This window comes from Hordeum vulgare, chromosome 5H (assembly GCF_904849725.1).
Source record: "Hordeum vulgare subsp. vulgare chromosome 5H, MorexV3_pseudomolecules_assembly, whole genome shotgun sequence".
In the NCBI taxonomy this organism is placed as follows: Eukaryota; Viridiplantae; Streptophyta; class Magnoliopsida; order Poales; family Poaceae; genus Hordeum; species Hordeum vulgare.
The window spans coordinates 511,463,890-511,490,973 of record NC_058522.1 but is presented as its reverse complement, the minus strand read 5'-3'; positions in this window follow the sequence as shown (position 1 = coordinate 511,490,973).

Here is a 27,084-nt window from a genome sequence, read left to right as displayed (position 1 = left end):
AACTACAACCGGTTGAAATTGGAATTTCATCAAAAGTTTTATCCTATGTATCTAGTACATCGTGATCGGAATTATATTTATAATTTTTGGCCTCGTAACACAGAAAGCATCGCTCAAGCTTGGGGGAGGCTTAAATCAATGTTATATTCATGCCCCAACCATGAGCTCTCGAGAGAAATTATCATCAGAACTTCTATGCTTGGCTTTCGCACGATGATCGCACCATGCTTGACACTTCTTATACCAGTTCTTTTATCAAGAGAGATATTGACTTCAAACGGAATTTATTGGAAAGAATTAAATGCAACTCTGAAGAATGGGAGTTTGATGAAGGTAAGGAGTCAGGTATGAATCTCAAGTTTGATTGCGTTAAATCCTTTGTCGAAACAAATACTTTTTGTGATTTTAGCGCTAAGTATGGACTTGACTCTGAGATAGTAGCTTTATTGTGTGAATCATTTGCTGCTCATGTCGATCTCCCTAAAGAGAAGAGGTTTAAATATCATCCTCCTTTAGAAGTCAATGTAGTTAAACCCAATTCAGTTGAAGAGAAAGTCATTGCCTATAATGATCCTATTGTTCCTAGTGCTTACATTGAGAAACCACCTTTCCCTGTTAGGATAAAGGATCATTCTAAGCTTCAACTGTGATACATAGGGGCTACATTAGAACACAAATACCCCCTGAGCAAATTAGAGTTGAACCTAGCATTGCTATTATCAAAGACCTCATGTCCGACAATGTTGATGGCCATGATATTCACTTCTATGAAGATGCTGCTAGAATTGCTAAACCTCATACTAGAGACAAACATAGGCCTGTTGTTGGCACGCTTGTTGTTTCTGTTAAGATAGGAGATCATTGTTATCATGGTTTATGTGATGTGGGTGCTAGTGTTAGTGCAATACCTCGATCCTTATATGATGAAATCAAAGACGAGATTGCACGTGTCGAGATAGAACCCATTGATGTCACTATTCAGCTTGCCAATAGATATACTATCTGCCCTTTGGGAATTGTTAGGGATGTTGAAGTCTTGTCTGGTAAAACGAAGTATCCTGCCGATTTCCTCGTTCTTGCTACCACACAAGATAGCTTTTGTCCCATCATATTTGGCAGACCTTTTCTCAATACTGTCAATGCTCATATTGACTCTGAGAAGCAAACTGTCACTGTTGGCTTTGAAGGTCTGTCACATGAGTTCAATTTCTCCAAGTTTGGTAGACAACCTCATGAAAAAGAGTTGTCTAGTAAGGATGAAACTATTGCCTTAGCTTCTATTGTTGTGCCTCCTACTGATCCTTTAGAGCAATACTTGCTTGAGCATGAAAATGATATGCATATGGATGAAAGGGATGAGATAGATAGAGTTATCTTTGAACAATATCCTATCCTTAAGAATAACTTGTGTGTTGAACTGCTTGGAGATCCACCCCCACCAAAGGGTGATCCTGTGTTCGAGCTTAAACAGTCGCCGGATACTCGTAAGTATGCTTATCTTGAAGAAAAAGAGATATATCCTATTATTATTAGTGCTAGCCTCTCAGAGCATGAAGAAAAGAAGTTACTAAAAACTCTGAGGAAGCACCGTGCTACTATTGGATATACTCTTGATGATCTTAAGGGCATTAGTCCCACTCTATGCCAGCACAAGATTAAAACCGACCCTGATTCCAAACCAGTTGTTGATCATCAATGGAGATTAAATCCTAAGATGAAAGAGGTAGTAAGAAAAGCAATACTAAAGCTCCTGGAAGCGGGTATTATCTATCATGTTGCTCATAGTGACTGGGTAAGTCCGGTGCATTGCGTCCCTAAGAAGGGAGGTATTACCGTTGTCCCTAATGATAAGGATGAATTGATCCCACAGAGGATTATTACTGGCTATTGATGACCCACAAGTATAGGGGATCAATCGTAGTCCTTTTAATAAGTAAGAGTGTCGATCCCAACGAGGAGCAGAAGGATCTGACAAGTGGTTTTCAGCAAGGAAATATCTGCAAGCACTGAAATTGTCGGTAACAAGTGATTGTGTGGTGAGATGATTTGTAGCAATCAACAAGTAACAAAAGTAGCAACGGTGCAGCAAAGTGGCCCAATCCCTTTTGTAGCAAGGGACAAGCCTGGAGGAAGTCTTATAGGAGGAAAAACGCTCCCGAGGACGCACGGGAATTTCTGTCATGCTAGTTTCATCATGTTCATATGATTCGCGTTCGTTACTTTGATAGTTTTATATGTGGGTGGACCGGCGCTTGGGTACTGCCCTTACTTGGACAAGCATCCAACTTATGATTAACCCCTCTCGCAAGCATCTGCAACTACGAAAGAAGAATTAAGACAAAGTCTAACCATAGCATTAAACTAGTGGATCCAAATCAGCCCCTTACGAAGCAACGCATAAACTAGGGTTTAAGCTTATGTCACTCTAGCAACCCATCATCTACTTACTACTTCCCAATGCCTTCCTCTAGGCCCGAATAATGGTGAAGTGTTATGTAGTCGTCGTTCACATAACACCACTAGAGGAAAAACAACATACAACATATCAAATTACCGAACGAATAGCAAATTCACATGACTACTATTAGCATGACTTCTCCCATGTCCTCAGGAACAAAAGTAAATACTCACAAAGCATAATCATATTCATGACCAGAGAGGTAATGAGTAGCATCAAGGATCTGAACATAAACTCTTCCACCAAGTAATCCAACTAGCATCAACTACAAAGAGTAATCAACACTACTAGCAACCTTACAAGTACCAATCGGAGTCGCGAGACGGAGATTGGTTACAAGTGATGAACTAGGGTTTGGAGATGAGATGGTGCTGATGAAGATGTTGATGGTGACGAGTCCCCTCCGATGAGAGGAGTTTTGGTGATGACGATGGAGACGATTTCCCCCTCCGGGAGGGAAGTTTCCCCGGCAGGATCATCCTGCCGGAGCTCTAGATTGGTTCTGCTCAAGTTCCGCCTCGTGGCGGCGGCAAATCCACGAAAAAGCTCCTCCTTGATTTTTTCCTGGACGAAACCCTTCATATTGAAAAAGACGGGGGCAAGTGGGTGATACGTCTCAAATGTATCTATAATTTTTTATGGATTCATGTTGTTATCTTGTCAACTTTGGATGTTTTATATACCTTTTATATCTTTTTTGGGACTAACTTATTAATTCAGTGCCAAGTGTCAGTTCCTGTTTTTTCTGTGTTTTTGACTCTTTTCAGATCTGATTTTGGAACGGAGTCCAAACGGAATAAAATCCCCGAAATAAATTTTTCCAGAACAGAAGAAGATCGGGGGACTTGAGGGCCAAGGCAGGAGGCCCATGATACGTATCCAACGTATCTATAATTTTTTATGGTTTCATGTTGTTATCTTGTCAAACTTTGGATGTTTTATATGCCTTTTATATCTTTTTTGGGACTAACCTGTTAATTCAGTGCCAAGTGCCAGTTCCTGTTCTTTCCGTGTTTTTGACCCTTTTTCAGGCGGAGTCCAAACGGAATAATTCTTTCGCGGTGATTTTTTATGGAAAATATCAAAAATACCGGAAGAAAAAGATACCGGAGAGGGGTCCCGAGGAAGCCACAAGCCATGTCGGCCCCCCTGGGCCGCACCAACCAAGCTTGTGGGCCCCTCAGGGGCCCACTTGACGCAACTCCACCGCCATCTGGTCCTATAAATCCAGAAACCTCCAGAAAGAAACCTGGGAGTTCCGCCGCCGCAAGCCTCTAGAGCCACCAAAAACCAATCTGGAGCCCGTTCCGGCACCCTGCCAGAGGGGGAATCCATCTTCGGTGGCCATCTTCATCATCCCGGCGATCTCCATGATGAGGAGGGAGTATGTCTCCCTCGGGGCTCAGGGTATGTACCAGTAGCTATGTGTTTGATCTCTCTCTCTCGTGTTCTTGAGATGTCTTGATCTCGATGTACCATGGGCTTTGCTACTATAGTTGGATCTTATGATGTTCTTCCCCCTCTCCCTCTTGTAATGAACTGAGTTTCCCCTTTGGAGTTATCTTATCGGATTGAGTCTTTGAGAACACTTGATGTATGTCTTGCACGTGTCTATCTGTTGTGATCAACTTGCGGGTTTGTGACATTTGGAACCTATGCATATGGGCTGGCACACGTTCGATTTATGTGAGTACTCGATGTATGTTTTGGTGATCAACTTGCGGGCTCGTGACATTGGGAACCTATGCATAGGGGTTGGCACACGTTTTGACTCTCCGGTAGAAACTTTGGGGCACTCTTTGAAGTTCTATGTGTTGGTTGAATAGATGATTCTGAGATTGTGTGATGCATATCGTATAATCATACCCACAGATACTTGAGGTGACAATGGAGTATCTAGGTGACATTAGGGTCTTGGTTGGTACGTATCTTAAGGTGTTATTCTAGTACGAACTCTATGAAAGATTGAACGGAAAGAATAGCTTCATGCTATTTTACTATGGACTCTTGAATAGATCGATCAGAAAGAATAACTTTGTGGTGGTTTCGTACCCGACAATAATCTCTTAGTTTGTTCACCGCTATTAGTGATTTTGGAGTGACTCTTCGCTGCATGTTGAGGGCTAGTTATATGATCCAATTATGTTATTATTGTTGAGAGAACTTCACTAGTGAAAGTAGGAACCCTAGGCCTTGTTTCCACGCATTGCAATACCGTTCGTGCTCACTTTTGTTACTAGTTACCTTGCTGTTTTTGTAATTTCAGATTACGAAAACCTATATCTACCATCCATATTACACTTGTATCACCATCTCTTTGTCGAACTGGTGCACCTATACAACTTACCATTGTATTGGGTGTGTTGGGGACACAAGAGACTCTTTGTTATTTGGTTGCAGGGTTGCTTGAGAGAGACCATCTTCATCCTACGCTTCCCACGGATTGATAAACCTTAGGTCACCCACTCGAGGGAAAATTGCTATTGTCCTACAACCCTCTGCACTTGGAGGCCCAACAACGTCTACAAGGAGAAGGTTGCGTAGTAGACATCAAGCTCTTTTCTAGCGTCGTTGCCGGGGAGGTTAGCGCTTGAAGGTATATCTTTAGATCTTGCAATCGAATCTTTTTGTTTCTTGTTCTTTCGCTGAAAATAATGGAATTGAGGATGCCTCATATGCTCCATCTTTTCAATGTCTTTCGTGAGCATGATGGGAAGGAAAATTGTGCTCAAGTGCTGAAAGAAGAATTACATAGAATGCTTGGCATAGAATATGTGAATGATGAGCATGATTGCAATGTCCTTAGCATGAATTCTTTGAATACCCATGATGCTAATGATATGCAAAGCCACAAGCTTGGGGATGCTATATTTGATAAAGATGATCTTTTTAGTTCTTCCACTTTGAATGATCAAAATTATTTTGATGAAAGGATGCCCCCTATCTATGATGACTATTGTGAGGATACTTATGCTTTAAAGAACAGGGATGATAAAACTTGTCATACTCTCGAGAACCCTTTTGCTAAACCTTGCTTTTTCATTGTGGACACAATTTGTAGTGCTCAAGTCTTTTACGATACTCCCACTACTATTCTTGAGAATAGATTTACTTATGTGGAGAGTAGTAAAATTCCTATGCTTGTAGATCATGAAAAGAAAGCCTTAGGTGCTGGTTATATTGTTGAATTCATTCATGATGCTACTGAAAATTACTATGAGAGAGGATCATATGCTTCTACTTACTGCAATAGTATCAAGCTTCCTCTCCATATGTTGAAATTTTTGAAGCTATGCTTGCTATGCCTTCCTATGCTAGTTGATTCTTGCTCCAATAAATTATTTGATCACAAAATCCCTATGAATAGTAAGTGGGTTAGACTTAAATGTGCTAGCCATTTGCTCCATGATTCTCTCGTTGTGTTTCAATCCTTACCTTTTATGTGAGCATCATTGAAATCAATGCCTAGCTAAGGGCGTTAAACGATAGCGCTTGTTGGGAGGCAACCCAATGAATAATTTTTTTTTGCTTTTTGCTTCCTGTTTTGTTTTCTCCACACCATCATAATTCTGTTATGATTGTGTCTTTTGTGTTTACTTTTGTGTTTGTGCCAAGCAAAACCGTTATGATTAGTCTTGGTGATGATTGTTTGATCATGCTGGAAAAAGACAAACTTTCTGCTCACGAAAAGAATTTTCATTTTTATTATGTAAGATATTTTGAGTTCATTCTTTTTGCTGCTGATTTCTACGCAATTTCTTCAGACTGTCGTAATGTTTCAGATTTTTTGAAGTACCAGAAGTATACGAAGTATACAGATTCCTACAGACTGGTCTACTGTTAACAGATTATGTTTTTGTTGAGTTGGTTGCTTATTTTGATGAAACTATGGATAGTATCGGAGGGTACTAGCCATGGAAAAGAGAAAATATAGCAACCCAACACCAACATAAGTATAATTTAAGTTTGCTACAGTACCTAAGGAAGTGGTGATTTGCTTTCTTATACTAATGATATCATGAGTTTCTGTTTAAGTTTTGTGTTGTGAAGTTTTCAAGTTCTGGGTGAAGTTCTTATGGACAAAGAGATAAAGAGTGGCAAGATCTCAACCTTGGGGAGGCCCAAGGCACCCCAAGTTGATTCAAGGATGCCGAAAAAGCCTAAGCTTGGGGATGCCCCGGGAAGGCATCCCCTCTTTCGTCTTCAATCCATCAGTAATGTTACTTGGAGCTATATTTGTATTCACCACATGATATGTGTTTTGCTTGGAGCGTCTTGTATCGTAGGAGTCTTTTATTTTTGGTGTGTCACAATCTTCCTTGCTGCACACCTAGAGAGAGAGACATGCACTCACCGTGATTTTGTCGAGCTTCACTTATATCCTTTGAGTTAGGCAATTCAGCTCACATGTGTTTCACTTATATCTTTAGAGCTAGTTGATTTTGCTCTATGTGCTTCACTTATATCTTTTAGAGCACAGCGGTGCGTGGCTTGGTAGTTGGCTTATGCTATGAAAGTAGTCCCAAAAGTGGTAGTTATCCAAAGGGTTACGAAAACTTCCATCTTCATGTGCATTGAGTAGAAAGAGAAGCTTGATTCCTCTCAATTAGTTTTGAGATGTGGTTGTGGTAATATTTAAGTTATGTTAGTATGGTGTTGTGAATCTAGAGATACTTGTGTTGAATTTAGTGATTCCCGTAGCATGCACGTATGGTGAACCGCTATGTGATGAAGTTTGAGCATGATTAGTTTATTGATTGTCATGCTCTGTGTAGCGGTCGGGATCGCGCGATGGTTTATACCTACCAACCCTTCCCCTAGGAGTGTGCGTTGAATACTTTGTTTCGATTACTAATAAAACTGAAACTGCTGATACTATTGAAGTAGAACCTACTTTGCCTGTTATGCCTGAACGTTATGTTATGGAGGGAGAGATAGCTGAGGACTTTCTTGCGTGCAAGGATAGCTATGATGTTGAGAAATTACTGCTCAACTCGAAAGAAAAATCTCTGAACGCTAGGATGAAATATGACCCGAAGTTTGCTACTTCGCCTAACCCTGTTTTCAGGAAAATTGCCATGTGTTGTTTTTGTGCAGAAATAAAAGTTTTCGGAATGTCCTGAAAATTTACAGAGAATTATTCTGGAATAAAAGAAAAATACATGCGCAAAGTTCCACCGGAGGAGGTGTGCCAGTGGGCCACAAGCCCCTAGGCCGCAGCCACCACCCCCCCGCCGCGTCGTGAGGGCTTGTGGGGCCCACGTGGCTCCACCGCCCCCAAACTCAGCTCTATTTATTCCGTCTTGCCCGGAAAAAAATCAGGGAGAAGGATTCATCGCGTTTTACGATACAGAGGCGCCGCCACCTCCTGTTCTTCATCTGGAGGGCAGATCTGGAGTCCGTTCTGGGCTCCGGAGAGGGGAGATCGTCGCCATCGTCATCGTCAACCTTCCTTCATCGCCAATTCCATGATGCTCTTCACCGTTTGTGAGTAATCTCATCGTAGGCTTGCTGGACGGTGATGAGTTGGATTAGATCTATCATGTAATCGAGTTAGTTTTGACGGGGATTGATCCCTAGTATCCACTATGTTCTGAGATTGATGTTGCTACTACTTTGCCATGCTTAATGCTTGTCACTAGGGCCCGAGTGCCATGATTTCAGATCTGAACCTATTATGTTATCGCCAATATATGTGTGTTTTAGATCCTATCTTGCAAGTTGTAGTCACCTACTATGTGTTATGACCCGGCAACCCCGGAGTGACAATAGCCGGAACCACTCCCGGAGATGACCATAGTATGAGGAGTTCATGTATTCACCACGTGTTAATGCATTGGTCCGGTTATTTATTAAAAGGAGAACCTTAATATCCCATAGTTTCCATTAGGACCCCGCTGCCACGGGAGGGATGGACAATAGATGCCATGCAAGTTCTTTTCCCTAAGCACGTATATAAGGAATACATGCCTACATTAGATTGACGAACCGGAGCTAGTTACATATTTCTCCGTGTTATAGCTGTTACATGATGAATCACATCCGACATACTCATCCATCACCGATCCACTGCCTACGAGTCTTTTACTACTGGTCCTTGCTACGTTACTTTGTTGCTACTGTTGTCGCTACTGCCGTTACTCTGCTGCTACTACTACTGCTGTTACTTGCTACTACTGTCACTACTGTTGTTACTTTGCTGCTACTTGTTGCAAGACTTTTCTGGAGCCGTTGCCGGGAAAGAATATTTCCCCGTCCATGTGCTATTTACTGGCGCCATTGATACAACAAGTTAGGAATAGTCTGTCGTCAACAGATCTTTTTCTGACACCGTTGCTATCATACCACTTTGCTACTGATACTTTGCTTGCAGACACTAATCTTTTAGGTGTGGTTGAAATTGACAAACTCAGCTGCTAATACTTGAGAATATTCTTTCTCTTCCCTTTGTGTCGAATCAATAAATTTGGGTTGAATACTCTACCCTCGAAAACTGTTGCGATCCCCTACACTTGTGGGTTATCAAGACTATTTTCTGGCGCCGTTGCCAGGGAAGCACAGCTATATTCTCTGAGTCACTTGGGATTGATGTCTGCTGGTCACTATGAGGAATCTGAAAGATCCAAGAACTGAAATCTTGCCCTCAACTACGAGGACAGGTAAGGAACTGCCATCTAGCTCTGCACTTGATTCACCTTTAGTTATGAGTAAGTTTGCGACATCACCTCCTGCTAGAAATATTGATATGTCGCCTGTGCTTGATGATGCTACTTCTGCTGCCCATGATGCTTATGATGATGCTATGCTTGATACTGCTTTGCCTGATGATGCTATGCTTGATACTTCTTTGCCTGATGATGCTATGCTTGATACTGCTTTGCCTGATGATGCTATGCCTGATACTGCTTTGCCACTAGGTGCATTCCTTGATGCACAAATTGCTAGAGTTGCTGCTAGATGTGATGATACTTCTGAAACTGCTGATACTATTGAAGTAGAACCTACTTTGCCTGTTATGCCTGAACGTTATGTTATGGAGGGAGAGATAGCTGAGGACTTTCTTGCGTGCAAGGATAGCTATGACGTTGAGAAATTACTTCTCAAGTGGAAAGAAAAATCTCTGAACGCTAGGATGAAATATGACCCGAAGTTTGCTACTTCGCCTAACGCTGTTTTCAGCAAAATTGCCATGGTGTTGTTTTTGTGCAGAAATAAAAGTTTTCGGAATGTCCTGAAAATTTACAGAGAATTATTCTGGAATAAAAGAAAAATACATGCGCAAAGTTCCACCGGAGGAGGTGTGTCAGTGGGCCACAAGCCCCTGGGCCGCAGCCACCCCCCCCCCCCCCCGCCGCGCAGTGAGGGCTTGTGGGGCCCACGTGGCTCCACCGCCCCCAAACTCAGCTCTATTTATTCCGTCTTGCCCGAAAAAATCAGGGAGAAGGATTCATCGCGTTTTACGATACGGAGGCGCCGCCACCTCCTGTTCTTCATCTGGAGGGCAGATCTGGAGTCCGTTCTGGGCTCCGGAGAGGGGAGATCGTCGCCATCGTCATCGTCAACCTTCCTTCATCGCCAATTCCATGATGCTCTTCACCGTTCGTGAGTAATCTCATCGTAGGCTTGCTGGACGGTGATGAGTTGGATTAGATCTATCATGTAATCGAGTTAGTTTTGACGGGGATTGATCCCTAGTATCCACTATGTTCTGAGATTGATGTTGCTACTACTTTGCCATGCTTAATGCTTGTCACTAGGGCCCGAGTGCCATGATTTCAGATCTGAACCTATTATGTTATCGCCAATATATGTGTGTTTTAGATCCTATCTTGCAAGTTGTAGTCACCTAGTATGTGTTATGACCCGGCAACCCCGGAGTGACAATAGCCGGAACCACTCCCGGAGATGACCATAGTATGAGGAGTTCATGTATTCACCACGTGTTAATGCATTGGTCCGGTTATTTATTAAAAGGAGAACCTTAATATCCCGTAGTTTCCATTAGGACCCGCTGCCACGGGAGGGATGGACAATAGATGCCATGCAAGTTCTTTTCCCTAAGCACGTATGACTATATAAGGAATACATGCCTACATTAGATTGACGAACGGGAGCTAGTTACATATTTCTCCGTGTTATAGCTGTTACATGATGAATCACGTCCGACATACTCATCCATCACTGATCCACTGCCTACGAGTCTTTTACTACTGGTCCTTGCTACGTTACTTTGTTGCTACTGTTGTCGCTACTGTCGTTACTCTGCTGCTGCTACTACTGCTGTTACTTGCTACTACTGTCACTACTGATGTTACTTTGCTGCTACTTGTTGCAAGACTTTTCTGGAGCCGTTGCCGGGAAATAATATTTCCCCGTCCATGTGCTAATTACTGGCGCCATTGATACAACAAGTTAGGAATAGTCTGTCGTCAACAGATCTTTTTCTGACACCGTTGCTATCATACCACTTTGCTACTGATACTTTGCTTGCAGACACTAATCTTTTAGGTGTGGTTGAAATTGACAAACTCAGCTGCTAATACTTGAGAATATTCTTTCTCTTCCCTTTGTGTCGAATCAATAAATTTGGGTTGAATACTCTACCCTCGAAAACTGTTGCGATCCCCTACACTTGTGGGTTATCAAGACTATTTTCTGGCGCCGTTGCCAGGGAAGCACAGCTATATTCTCTGAGTCACTTGGGATTGATGTCTGCTGGTCACTATGAGGAATCCGAAAGATCCAAGAACTGAAATCTTGCCCTCAACTACGAGGACGGGTAAGGAACTGCCATCTAGCTCTGCACTTGATTCACCTTCAGTTATGAGTAAGTTTGCGACATTACCTCCTGCTAGAAATATTGATATGTCGCCTGTGCTTGATGATGCTACTTCTGCTGCCCATGATGCTTATGATGATGCTATGCTTGATACTGCTTTGCCTGATGATGCTATGCTTGATACTTCTTTGCCTGATGATGTTATGCTTGATACTGCTTTGCCTGATGATGCTATGCCTGATACTGCTTTGCCACTAGGTGCATTCCTTGATGCACAAATTGCTAGAGTTGTTGCTAGATGTGATGATACTTCTGAAACTGCTGATACTATTGAAGTAGAACCTACTTTGCCTGTTATGCCTAAACGTTATGTTATGGAGGGAGAGATAGCTGAGGACTTTCTTGCGTGCAAGGATAGCTATGACGTTGAGAAATTACTGCTCAAGTGGAAAGAAAAATCTCTGAACGCAAGGATGAAATATGACCCGAAGTTTGCTACTTCGCCTATCTTTGTGACCAATAAGGATTATTAATTCTCTGTCGACCCTGAGTTAATCACTTTGGTCGAATCTGATCCTTTTCACGGTTATGAGTCTGAAATGGTTGTAGCCCATCTTACCAAACTGCACGATATAGCCACCCTATTCACTAGTGAGGAAAAGATCCGCCACTACTACATCCTCAAGTTGTTTCCTTTCTCGCTAAAGGATGATGCTAAGACTTGGTTCACTTCTCTTGCTCCTGGTTGTGTGCGTAGCCCCCAGGGTATGGTCTACTACTTCTCTGAGAAATATTTCCCTGCCCATAAGAAGCAAGCTGCCTTGCAGGAAATATACAACTTTGCTCAACGTGAAGAACAGAGTCTCCCACAAGCTTGGGGGAGGCTCATCCAGCTACTGAATGCTTTGACTGATCACCCTCTCGAGAAGAATGAAATACTTGATATCTTCTATAATGGACTTACCGATGCTTTCAAAGACCACCTAGATAGTTGTGCTGGTTGTGTTTTTAGGGAACGAACCGTAGAACAAGCTGAGATTCTACTGAATAACATCTTGTGCAATGAGAATGCTTGGACTAATCCCGAACCACCTCCTAAGCCAACTTCTAAGAAAAGAGGTATTCTATTCCTCAGTCCTGAAGATATGCAAGAAGCCAAGAAATCTATGCGAGAGAAAGGCATTAAATCTGAAGATGTCAAAAATCTAGCACCTATCGAAGAGATCCATGGTCTCGATAACCCGATACAAGTAGTAGAAGTAAATTCTATGTGTAGGTTTGATGAGAGTGATATTCCTTTTGATAAACCTCCTAGCTTATGCCTAGATGAATTTTATAACTTTGTTGCCAAACAACAGAGTTTCAATGATTATGTTAGCACACAATTGGAACAGAATGCTCGTATGCTTAGCCATTTAAGTGCTTGTGTGGATAGAAATGTCAATGATATTAAACTTCTAAGTAAACATGCCTCTATGGTTACTACTCAAGTAGAACAAGTACTTAAATCTCAGAATGACTTGCTCAATGAGTTGAATGACAATTCCATTAGAGTCGTTACTAGAGGCGGTAGAATGACCCAGGAACCTTTGTATCCTGAGGGTCATCCGAAGAGGATTGAACAAGATTCTCAAGGAGTTAGCACTGATGCACCTAGTCATCCTAGAAAGAAGAAGAAACATGATAGGACCCTGCACGCTAGCAACCCTGTTGCTGCTACACCTGAGAGTCCAAACGATGCCTCTGTCTCTGATGCTGAAACACAATCTGGTGATGAACATGAGCCTAATGATAATATCAATAGTGATGTTCATGTTGATGCTCAACCTAGCAATGATAAGGATGTGGAGATTGAACCTGTTGATCTTGATAACCCACAGCCTAAGAATAGAAGATACGATAGGAATGACTTCACTGCTAGTAAGCACGGTAAAGAAAGGGAACCATGGGTTCAGAAACCTATACCCTTTCCTCCCAAACCATGAAAGAAAAAAGGATGATGAGGATTTTGAGCGATTTGTTGAAATGATCAGACCTGTCTTTCTACAAATGCGTTTGACGGATATGCTCAAAATGTCTCCGTATGCTAAGTACATGAAGGATATTGTGACTAATAAGAGGAGGATACCTGAGGTTGAGATTTCCACCATGCTTGCTAACTATACCTTCAAGGGTGGAACTCCTAAGAAACTAGGTGATCCCGGTGTGCCCACTATACCTTGCTCCATTAAAGGTAACTACGTTGGAACTGCTTTATGCGACCTTGGAGCCGGTGTTAGTGTTATGCCTCTCTCTCTTTATCATAGACTTGAACTGGATAAGTTGACACCCACTAAAATCTCTCTGCAAATGGCCGACAAATCAACTGCTTTCCATATCGGCATTTGCGAGGATGTGCCTGTTGTGGTTGCTAATGTCACTATCTTAACAGACTTTGTTATCTTGGATATTCCTGAGGACTATGCCATGGCGGTCATCCTCGGAAGACCGTTTTTAAACACTGCAGGGGCTGTTATAGATTGCAACAAAGGCAATGTCACTTTCCATGTCAACAGTAATGAGCATATGGTGCACTTTCCGAAGAAACAATATCGAGTACACATTGCATCAATGCTATCAAAAAAACTTCATCGATTCTTATTGGGAGCTTCGAATGCCCTATTCCTCGTGTCAAGATGAAGTATGATTTGCTTGTTGGGGAGATACACATCCCCATTGAGGTAACCTAGTGACTATTCGAAAATTATCCGTTCTCTTTTGCGATTCAAAAAGGTTTGTCGAGGAGACTTGATCAACCTAATTAACGGATTTTCTTTCGATGACCATGACATGGATGAATCGAGCAGTCACAAACCTCTGTTCCAAGCTTTCACTTTAGGTTGCTTAGAAGAAAAATGATAGATTTAGTTTAGTTTTCCCTGTTTTCTGTTTTAGCGTCCGGTAGAAAAGTACCCCGAAAATAAAAGTTCTCCGAACGTCCTGAAAATCAAGTATCATTTTTTCTGGATTTTTTGAAAAATTCTGAGACAAAGAGCTTGTCTCGGGGCCAAAGCAGTGGGCCACAAGCCCTTGGGGCGCGGGCACCCCCTGGCCGCGCCACCCAGGCTTGTGGAGCCCACAGGCACCCCCTCCACTCATTCTTGCTCTCATCTGCTTCTCCTACCTCCAGAAAATATCGTTTCGCAGCTCAAACCCGTGTTCTTGCTCCTCTTGCTGGGATTTTCGATCTCTTTGCTCAAAGCACCGTTCTCCGAACTGTTTTGGGGAAATTACTCCTTGGTAAGTGACTCCTCCATTGGTCCAATTAATTTTTGCTCTAGTGCCTTATACTCCGCGTATTCTTGCTGCCTTGGTGACCATGTTCTTGAGCTTTGCATACTGATTCTAGCTGGTCCCAAGTAGTTTTGATGCGTAATATGGCCTCTAGGCACTTGTGGGAGTAGTTGCTACGAGTTTAGTTGAGCTTTGTTCAATTTTCCTTAGAATCACTAAAAATTTCAGAAATTTTCAGAGATAGAAAAGGGAAAAGATGAGGAGGTTCTTGAGAGGCTCTTCAAGCCGTGACCCCAAGGATGATGGGAGTGAGAAGAAGCCCAAGTATCTGGTCCCTCGAGTCGCAGAAGTTCGAGCGTGCGAATGGCCAAGTGACGTGTTCTTACGCGCCGCTGGAGTTTATGAGGACTTTTATCACTTGGTGCAAAATGCAGGCCTTACCGCCTTCATTGAAGATAAGTTCCCGCAATACGTCCTCCTCACCAATATCTTCGTACAAAGCTTTAACTTCTATCCGAGGAAGAATCCTCCTATGGTTGAGTTCAAACTTTATGATATCCCCCAACGCATGTCACTCCAGGATTTTTGTAATGTTTGCAAATTACCTTACGTTGGGGATATTCATGAACCTCGTCCACGGGACTTGGAAGCTTTCATTGGTACAATTGTTGTAGGAGAGGAGAGAGGAGTGTCTTGCGCTAGAGCTGCTAGCATTCATTTTCTCGTGCTTCGGTACTTCTCACTTTTTGTGGGAAAATGTTTGATTGGCCGTGGGAAGGCTGGGTCACTTAGTTCCCCAGATCTTGCGGTCTTGCGCGAAGCCCTTTATAACGATAAAACTTATAGCTTGGGCACTATAGTAGCTCAACGGTTGAACCTGAACCGTTCTAAAGGTATTGTCTATGGAGGTATCTATGCAACTCGTCTTGCTAGACACTTTGAGATACCCATTAGACTGGAGGAGGAAGAAGAGGTTCTTCTTCCTGAGAGATATCTAGATTACGATAGCATGGTTCGCCATGACTTTCTTGATAGAGATATAAGTAGAAGGATGATTTATAACCTGGTATTTAGTTAGGGTACTCGTGAGACTATTACTTTGCCTGCTCCTTCTTTGTTCAATCTTCATTCTCGCCCGGAAAAAATTAGGGAGAAGGATTCATCGCGTTTTACGATACGGAGGCGCCGCCAACTCCTGTTCTTCATCTGGAGGGCAGATCTGGAGTCCGTTCTGGGCTCCAGAGAGGGGAGATCGTCGCCATCGTCATCATCAACCTTCCTTCATCGCCAATTCCATGATGCTCTTCACCGTTCGTGAGTAATCTCATCGTAGGCTTGCTGGACGGTGATGAGTTGGATTAGATCTATCATGTAATCGACTTAGTTTTGACGGGGATTGATCCGTAGTATCCACTATGTTCTGAGATTGATGTTGCTACTACTTTGCCATGCTTAATGCTTGTCACTAGGGCCCGAGTGCCATGATTTAAGATCTGAACCTATTACATTGTCGCCAATATATGTGTGTTTTAGATCCTATCTTGCAAGTTGTAGTAACCTACTATGTGTTATGACCCGGCAACCCCGGAGTGACAATAGCCGGAACCACTCCTAAAGATGACCATAGTATGAGGAGTTCATGTATTCACCACGTGTTAATGCGTTGGTCCAGTTCTTTATTAAAAGGAGAACCTTAATATCCCGTAGTTTCCATTAGGACCCCGCTGCCACGGGAGGTATGGACAATAGATGTCATGCAAGTTCTTTTCCCTAAGCATGTATGACTACATACGGAATACATGCCTACATTAGATTGACGAACGGGAGCTAGTTACATATCTCTCCGTGTTATAGCTGTTACATGATGAATCACATCCGGCATACTCATCCATCACCGATCCACTGCCTACGAGTCTTTTACTATTGGTCCTTGCTACGTTACTTTGCTGCCACTGTTGTCGCTACTACTGTTACTCTGCTGCTGCTACTGCTGCTGCTACTGATGTTACTTGCTACTGCTGTCACTACTGCTATTACTTTGCTGCTACTTGTTGCGAGACTTTTCTGGAGCCGTTGCCAGGAAAGAATAGTTCCCGTCCACGTGCTATTTACTGCCGCCATTGATACAACAAGTTAGGAATAGTCTGCCGTCAACAGATCTTTTTCTGACACCGTTGCTATCATACCACTTTGCTACTGATACTTTGCTTGTAGACACTAATCTTTCACGTGTGGTTGAAATTGACAAACTCAGCTGCTAATACTTGAGAATAGTCTTTCGCTTCCCTTTGTGTCGAATCAATAAATTTGGGTTGAATACTCTACCCTCGAAAACTGTTGCGATCCCCATTTGTCACTCCCCGTACTTACCGGTAATGCCTGAAACCTTTCCAGAAGCCAAATGCAACTTTCCTATATATAAATCTTTGTTTCTGGACCATTTCGGATGCACTCGTGACGTCTGGGATCTCATCTGGGACTCTGAACAACATTTGGTTACCAACATCAACAATTCAACTATACTGAAAACGTCACCGAACCTTAAGTGTGCAGACCCTGCGGGTTCAAGAACTATGTAAACATGACCAAGACACTCTCTGGTCAATATCCAATAGCGGGACTTGGATGCACATATTGGATCCTACATATTCTACGAAGATCTTATCGGTCGAGCCTCTATGTCAAGGATTCATATAATCCCATATGTCATTTCCTTTGTCCTTCGGTATGTTACTTGCCCGAGATTCAATCGTCGTTATCCCAATACCTATTTCCATCTCGTTACCGGCAAGTCCCTTTACTCATTTCGTAATACAAGATCTCGTGGCCAACTCCTTAGTCACATTGCTGGCAAGGCTTGTTTGTGATGTTGTATTACCGAGTGGGCCCTGAGATACCTCTATGTCACATGGAGTGACAAATCTCAGTCTTGATCCATGCTAACTCAACGGACACCTTCAGATATACCTGTAGAGCACCTTTATAGTCACCTAGTTATGTTGCGACGTTTGATGCACACAAGGTATTCCTTCGGTGTTAGTGAGTTACTGATACGTCCATTTTGCATCATGCTTTCATGTTGATATTTATCGCTTTATGGGCTGTTATTACACTTCATGGTACAATACTTATGCCTTTTCTCTCTTATTTTGCAAGGTTTACATGAAGAGGGAGAATGCCGGCAGCTGGAATTCTGGCCTGAAAAAGGAGCAAGTTTGAGATACCTATTCTACGCAACTCCAAAAGCTGTGAAAATCAACGAGGATTAATTTTGGAATTTATAAAAAATACTGGGCCAAAGAAGTACCAGACGGGAGCCAGCAGGAGGCCACAAGCCTGCTAGGCACCCCCCTGGCCGCGCCTAGGGGCTTGCGAGCCCCCTGGTGGCCCTCTGGCCCCCCTCTTTTGCTATAAGGAGGGTTTCATTCCGAAAAAAAAATCAAGAGGAGGCTTTCAGGAGGAATCGCCGCCGCCACGAGGCGGAACTTGAGCAGAACCAATCTAGAGATCCGGCATGATCGTCCTTTCGTGGAAACTTTCCTCCCTGAGGGGGAAATTGTCGCCATCGTCATCACCAACACTCCTCTCATCAGAGGGGACTCATCACCATCAACATCTTCATCAGCACCATCTCATCTCCAAACCCTAGTTCATCTCTTGTAACCAATCTCCGTCTTGCGACTCCGATTGGTCCTTGTAAGATTGCTAGTAGTGTTAATTACTCTTTGTAGTTGATGCTCGTTGGATTACTTGGTGGAAGATTATATGTTCAGATCCTTGATGCTATTCATTACCTCTCTGGTCATGAATATGATTATGCTTTGTGAGTAGTTACTTTTGTTCCTGAGGACATGGGATAAGTCATGCTATAAGTAGTCATGTGAATTTGGTATTCGTTTGATATTTTGATGTGTTGTATGTTGTTTTTCCTCTAGTTGTGTTAAGTGAATGTCGACTACATAACACTTCACCATTATTTGGGCCTAGAGGAAGGCATTGGGAAGTAGTAAGTAGATGATGGGTTGCTAGAGTGACAGAAGCTTAAACCCTAGTTTATGTGTTGCTTCGTAAGGGGCTGCTTTGTATCCACTAGTTTAATGCTATGGTTAGACTTTGTCTTAATTCTTCTTTCGTAGTTTAGGATGCTTGCGAGAGGGGTTAATCATAAGTGGGAGGTTTGTCCAAGTAAGGGCAGCACCCAAGCACCGGTCCACCCATATATCAAACTATCAAAGTAGCGAACGTGAATCATATGAACATGATGAAAAGTAGCTTGATAGAAATTCCCATTTGTCCTCGGGAGCGCTTTACCTCCTATAAGAGTTTGTCCAGGCTTGTCCCTTCCTACAAAAGGGATTGGACCACTTTTCTGCATCGTTGTTACTTTTGTTACTTGCTACTTGCTACGAATCATCTTATCACACAACTACTTGTTACCGATAATTTCATTGCTTGCAGAGATTACCTTGCTGAAAACCACTTGTCAGATCCTTCTGCCCCTCATTGGGTTCGACACTCTTACTTATCGAAAAGACTACGATAGATCCCCTATACTTGTGGGTCATTAAGACTCTTTTCTGGCGCCGTTGCCGGGGAGTGAAGCGCCTTTGGTTAGTAGAATTTGGTAAGGAAACATTTATATAGTGTGCTGAAATTTATTGTCACTTGTTACTATAGAAACTAATCCTTTGAGGAGCTTGTTCGGGGTATCTTCACCTCGAACGGAAGCACAAGGAGTTGTGCCTCAACCTGCTGCACCTACTGAAAATGTTTGCTATGAATTTCCTTCAGGTATGCTTGAGAAACTGCTGGCTAATCCTTTTACAGGAGATCGAACATCACATCCCGACTTGCATCTAATCAATGTAGATGAAGTTTGTGGTTTATTTAAGCTTGCAGGTTTGCCCGAGGATGAGGTCAAGAATAAGGTCTTTCCCTTATCTTTGAGGGATAAAGCATTACATGGTATAGGCTATGTGATGATACGGGATCATGGAACTACAACCGGTTGAAATTGGAATTTCAACAAAAGTTTTATCCTATGTATCTTGTACATCGTGATCAGAATTATATTTATAATTTTTGGCCTCGTAACACAGAAAGCATCGCTCAAGCTTGGGGGAGGCTTAAATCAATGTTATATTCATGCCCCAACCATGAGCTCTCGAGAGAAATTATCATCAGAACTTCTATGCTCGGCTTTCGCATGATGATCGCACCATGCTTGACACTTCTTGTATCGGTTCTTTTATCAAGAGAGATATTGACTTCAAATGGAATTTATTGGAAAGAATTAAATGCAACTCTGAAGAATGGGAGTTTGATGAAGGTAAGGAGTCAGGTATGAATCTCAAGTTTGATTGCGTTAAATCCTTTGTCGAAACAAATACTTTTTGTGATTTTAGCGCTAAGTATGGACTTGACTCTGAGATCGTAGCTTTATTGTGTGAATCATTTGCTGCTCATGTCGATCTCCCTAAAGAGAAGAGGTTTAAATATCATCCTCCTTTAGAAGTCAATGTAGTTAAACCCAATCCAGTTGAAGAGAAAGTCATTGCCTATAATGATCCTATTGTTCCTAGTGCTTACATTGAGAAACCACCTTTCCCTGTTAGGATAAAGGATCATTCTAAGCTTCAACTGTGATACATAGGGGCTACATTAGAACACAAATACCCCCTGAGAAAATTAGAGTTGAACCTAGCATTGCTATTATCAAAGACCTCATGTCCGACAATGTTGATGGCCATGATATTCACTTCTATGAAGATGCTGCTAGAATTGCTAAACCTCATACTAGAGACAAACATAGGCCTGTTGTTGGCACGCTTGTTGTTTCTGTTAAGATAGGAGATCATTGTTATCATGGTTTATGTGATGTGGGTGCTAGTGTTAGTGCAATACCTCGATCCTTATATGATGAAATCAAAGACGAGATTGCACGTGTCGAGATAGAACCCATTGATGTCACTATTCAGCTTGCCAATAGATATACTATCTGCCCTTTGGGAATTGTTAGGGATGTTGAAGTCTTGTCTGGTAAAACGAAGTATCCTGCCGATTTCCTCGTTCTTGCTACCACACAAGATAGCTTTTGTCCCATCATATTTGGCAGACCTTTTCTCAATACTGTCAATGCTCATATTGACTCTGAGAAGCAAACTGTCACTGTTGGCTTTGAAGGTCTGTCACATGAGTTCAATTTCTCCAAGTTTGGTAGACAACCTCATGAAAAAGAGTTGTCTAGTAAGGATGAAACTATTGCCTTAGCTTCTACTGTTGTGCCTCCTACTGATCCTTTAGAGCAATACTTGCTTGAGCATGAAAATGATATGCATATGGATGAAAGGGATGAGATAGATAGAGTTATCTTTGAACAATATCCTATCCTTAAGAATAACTTGTGTGTTGAACTGCTTGGAGATCCACCCCCACCAAAGGGTGATCCTGTGTTCGAGCTTAAACAGTCGCCGGATACTCGTAAGTATGCTTATCTTGAAGAAAAAGAGATATATCCTATTATTATTAGTGCTAGCCTCTCAGAGCATGAAGAAAAGAAGTTACTAAAAACTCTGAGGAAGCACCGCGCTACTATTGGATATACTCTTGATGATCTTAAGGGCATTAGTCCCACTCTATGCCAGCACAAGATTAAAACCGACCCTGATTCCAAACCAGTTGTTGATCATCAATGGAGATTAAATCCTAAGATGAAAGAGGTAGTAAGAAAAGCAATACTAAAGCTCCTGGAAGCGGGTATTATCTATCATGTTGCTCATAGTGACTGGGTAAGTCCGGTGCATTGCGTCCCTAAGAAGGGAGGTATTACCGTTGTCCCTAATGATAAGGATGAATTGATCCCACAGAGGATTATTACTGGCTATTGATGACCCACAAGTATAGGGGATCAATCGTAGTCCTTTCAATAAGTAAGAGTGTCGATCCCAACGAGGAGCAGAAGGATCTGACAAGTGGTTTTCAGCAAGGAAATATCTGCAAGCACTGAAATTGTCGGTAACAAGTGATTGTGTGGTGAGATGATTTGTAGCAATCAACAAGTAACAAAAGTAGCAACGGTGCAGCAAAGTGGCCCAATCCCTTTTGTAGCAAGGGACAAGCCTGGAGGAAGTCTTATAGGAGGAAAAACGCTCCCGAGGACACACGGGAATTTCTGTCATGCTAGTTTCATCATGTTCATATGATTCGCGTTCGTTACTTTGATAGTTTTATATGTGGGTGGACCGGCGCTTGGGTACTGCCCTTACCTGGACAAGCATCCAACTTATGATTAACCCCTCTCGCAAGCATCTGCAACTACGAAAGAAGAATTAAGACAAAGTCTAACCATAGCATTAAACTAGTGGATCCAAATCAGCCCCTTACGAAGCAACGCATAAACTAGGGTTTAAGCTTATGTCACTCTAGCAACCCATCATCTACTTACTACTTCCCAATGCCTTCCTCTAGGCCCGAATAATGGTGAAGTGTTATGTAGTCGTCGTTCACATAACACCACTAGAGGAAAAACAACATACAACATATCAAATTACCGAACGAATAGCAAATTCACATGACTACTATTAGCATGACTTCTCCCATGTCCTCAGGAACAAAAGTAAATACTCACAAAGCATAATCATATTCATGACCAGAGAGGTAATGAGTAGCATCAAGGATCTGAACATAAACTCTTCCACCAAGTAATCCAACTAGCATCAACTACAAAGAGTAATCAACACTACTAGCAACCTTACAAGTACCAATCGGAGTCGCGAGACGGAGATTGGTTACAAGTGATGAACTAGGGTTTGGAGATGAGATGGTGCTGATGAAGATGTTGATGGTGACGAGTCCCCTCCGATGACAGGAGTTTTGGTGATGACGATGGAGACGATTTCCCCCTCCGGGAGGGAAGTTTCCCCGGCAGGATCATCCTGCCGGAGCTCTAGATTGGTTCTGCTCAAGTTCCGCCTCGTGGCGCCGGCAAATCCACGAAAAAGCTCCTCCTTGATTTTTTTCCTGGACGAAACCCTTCATATTGAAAAAGACGGGGGCAAGTGGGTGATACGTCTCAAATGTATCTATAATTTTTTATGGATTCATGTTGTTATCTTGTCAACTTTGGATGTTTTATATACCTTTTATATCTTTTTTGGGACTAACTTATTAATTCAGTGCCAAGTGTCAGTTCCTGTTTTTTCTGTGTTTTTGAGTCTTTTCAGATCTGATTTTGGAACGGAGTCCAAACGGAATAAAATCCCCGAAATAAATTTTTCCAGAACAGAAGAAGATCGGGGGACTTGAGGGCCAAGGCAGGAGGCCCATGATACGTATCCAACGTATCTATAATTTTTTATGGTTTCATGTTGTTATCTTGTCAAACTTTGGATGTTTTATATGCCTTTTATATCTTTTTTGGGACTAACCTGTTAATTCAGTGCCAAGTGCCAGTTCCTGTTCTTTCCGTGTTTTTGACCCTTTTTCAGGCGGAGTCCAAACGGAATAATTCTTTCGCGGTGATTTTTTATGGAAAATATCAAAAATACCGGAAGAAAAAGATACCGGAGAGGGGTCCCGAGGAAGCCACAAGCCATGTCGGCCCCCCTGGGCCGCACCAACCAAGCTTGTGGGCCCCTCAGGGGCCCACTTGACGCAACTCCACCGCCATCTGGTCCTATAAATCCAGAAACCTCCAGAAAGAAACCTGGGAGTTCCGCCGCCGCAAGCCTCTAGAGCCACCAAAAACCAATCTGGAGCCCGTTCCGGCACCCTGCCGGAGGGGGAATCCATCTTCGGTGGCCATCTTCATCATCCCGGCGATCTCCATGACGAGGAGGGAGTATGTCTCCCTCGGGGCTCAGGGTCTGTACCAGTAGCTATGTGTTTGATCTCTCTCTCTCGTGTTCTTGAGATGTCTTGATCTCGATGTACCATGGGCTTTGCTACTATAGTTGGATCTTATGATGTTGTTCCCCCTCTCCCTCTTGTAATGAATTGAGTTTCCCCTTTGGAGTTATCTTATCGGATTGAGTCTTTGAGAACACTTGATGTATGTCTTGCACGTGTCTATCTGTTGTGATCAACTTGCGGGTTTGTGACATTTGGAACCTATGCATATGGGCTGGCACACGTTCGATTTATGTGAGTACTCGATGTATGTTTTGGTGATCAACTTGCGGGCTCGTGACATTGGGAACCTATGCATAGGGGTTGGCACATGTTTTGACTCTCCGGTAGAAACTTTGGGGCACTCTTTGAAGTTCTATGTGTTGGTTGAATAGATGATTCTGAGATTGTGTGATGCATATCGTATAATCATACCCACGGATACTTGAGGTGACAATGGAGTATCTAGGTGACATTAGGGTCTTGGTTGGTACGTATCTTAAGGTGTTATTCTAGTACGAACTCTATGAAAGATTGAACGGAAAGAATAGCTTCATGCTATTTTACTATGGACTCTTGAATAGATCGATCAGAAAGAATAACTTTGTGGTGGTTTCATACCCGACAATAATCTCTTAGTTTGTTCTCCGCTATTAGTGATTTTGGAGTGACTCTTTGCTGCATTTGAGGGCTAGTTATATGATCCAATTATGTTATTATTGTTGAGAGAACTTCACTAGTGAAAGTATGAACCCTAGGCCTTGTTTCCACGCATTGCAATACCGTTCGTGCTCACTTTTGTTACTAGTTACCTTGCTGTTTTTGTAATTTCAGATTACGAAAACCTATATCTACCATCCATATTACACTTGTATCACCATCTCTTTGTCGAACTGGTGCACCTATACAACTTACCATTGTATTGGGTGTGTTGGGGACACAAGAGACTCTTTGTTATTTGGTTGCAGGGTTGCTTGAGAGAGACCATCTTCATCCTACGCTTCCCACGGATTGATAAACCTTAGGTCACCCACTCGAGGGAAAATTGCTATTGTCCTACAACCCTCTGCACTTGGAGGCCCAACAACGTCTACAAGGAGAAGGTTGCGTGGTAGACATCAAGCTCTTTTCTAGCGTCGTTGCCGGGGAGGTTAGCGCTTGAAGGTATATCTTTAGATCTTGCAATCGAATCTTTTTGTTTCTTGTTCTTTCGCTGAAAATAATGGAATTGAGGATGCCTCATATGCTCCATCTTTTCAATGTCTTTCGTGAGCATGATGGGAAGGAAAATTGTGCTCAAGTGCTGAAAGAAGAATTACATAGAATGCTTGGCATAGAATATGTGAATGATGAGCATGATTGCAATGTCCTTAGCATGAATTCTTTGAATACCCATGATGCTAATGATATGCAAAGCCACAAGCTTGGGGATGCTATATTTGATAAAGATGATCTTTTTAGTTCTTCCACTTTGAATGATCAAAATTATTTTGATGAAAGGATGCCCCCTATCTATGATGATTATTGTGAGGATACTTATGCTTTAAAGAACAGGGATGATAAAACTTGTCATACTCTCGAGAACCCTTTTGCTAAACCTTGCTTTTTCATTGTGGACACAATTTGTAGTGCTCAAGTCTTTTACGATACTCCCACTACTATTCTTGAGAATAGATTTACTTATGTGGAGAGTAGTAAAATTCCTATGCTTGTAGATCATGAAAAGAAAGCCTTAGGTGCTGGTTATATTGTTGAATTCATTCATGATGCTACTGAAAATTACTATGAGAGAGGATCATATGCTTCTACTTACTGCAATAGTATCAAGCTTCCTCTCCATATGTTGAAATTTTTGAAGCTATGCTTGCTATGCCTTCCTATGCTAGTTGATTCTTGCTCCAATAAATTATTTGATCACAAAATCCCTATGAATAGTAAGTGGGTTAGACTTAAATGTGCTAGCCATTTGCTCCATGATTCTCTCGTTGTGTTTCAATCCTTACCTTTTATGTGAGCATCATTGAAATCAATGCCTAGCTAAGGGCGTTAAACGATAGCGCTTGTTGGGAGGCAACCCAATGAATAATTTTTTTTTGCTTTTTGCTTCCTGTTTTGTTTTCTCCACACCATCATAATTCTGTTATGATTGTGTCTTTTGTGTTTACTTTTGTGTTTGTGCCAAGCAAAACCGTTATGATTAGTCTTGGTGATGATTGTTTGATCATGCTGGAAAAAGACAAACTTTCTGCTCACGAAAAGAATTTTCATTTTTATTATGTAAGATATTTTGAGTTCATTCTTTTTGCTGCTGATTTCTACGCAATTTCTTCAGACTGTCGTAATGTTTCAGATTTTTTGAAGTACCAGAAGTATACGAAGTATACAGATTCCTACAGACTGGTCTACTGTTAACAGATTATGTTTTTGTTGAGTTGGTTGCTTATTTTGATGAAACTATGGATAGTATCGGAGGGTACTAGCCCTGGAAAAGAGAAAATATAGCAACCCAACACCAACATAAGTATAATTTAAGTTTGCTACAGTACCTAAGGAAGTGGTGATTTGCTTTCTTATACTAATGATATCATGAGTTTCTGTTTAAGTTTTGTGTTGTGAAGTTTTCAAGTTCTGGGTGAAGTTCTTATGGACAAAGAGATAAAGAGTGGCAAGATCTCAACCTTGGGGAGGCCCAAGGCACCCCAAGTTGATTCAAGGATGCCGAAAAAGCCTAAGCTTGGGGATGCCCCGGGAAGGCATCCCCTCTTTCGTCTTCAATCCATCAGTAATGTTACTTGGAGCTATATTTGTATTCACCACATGATATGTGTTTTGCTTGGAGCGTCTTGTATCGTAGGAGTCTTTTATTTTTGGTGTGTCACAATCTTCCTTGCTGCACACCTAGATAGAGAGACATGCACTCACCGTGATTTTGTCGAGCTTCACTTATATCCTTTGAGTTAGGCAATTCAGCTCACATGTGTTTCACTTATATCTTTAGAGCTAGTTGATTTTGCTCTATGTGCTTCACTTATATCTTTTAGAGCACAGCGGTGCGTGGCTTGGTAGTTGGCTTATGCTATGAAAGTAGTCCCAAAAGTGGTAGTTATCCAAAGGGTTACGAAAACTTCCATCTTCATGTGCATTGAGTAGAAAGAGAAGCTTGATTCCTCTCAATTAGTTTTGAGATGTGGTTGTGGTAATATTTAAGTTATGTTAGTATGGTGTTGTGAATCTAGAGATACTTGTGTTGAATTTAGTGATTCCCGTAGCATGCACGTATGGTGAACCGCTATGTGATGAAGTTTGAGCATGATTAGTTTATTGATTGTCATGCTCTGTGTAGCGGTCGGGATCGCGCGATGGTTTATACCTACCAACCCTTCCCCTAGGAGTATGCGTTGAATGCTTTGTTTCGATTACTAATAAAACTTTTGCAACAAGTATATGAGTTCTTCTTGACTAATGTTGAGTCCATGGTTTAGATGCACTTTCACCTTCCGCCATCACTATCTTCTTTAGTACCGTGCAACTTTCGCTGGTACATAAACCTACCATATAGCCTCCCTCAAAACAGCCACCATACCTACCTACTATGGCCTGATACTGCTTTGCCACTAGGTGCATTCCTTGATGCACAAATTGCTAGAGTTGCTGCTAGATGTGATGATACTTCTGAAACTGTTGATAC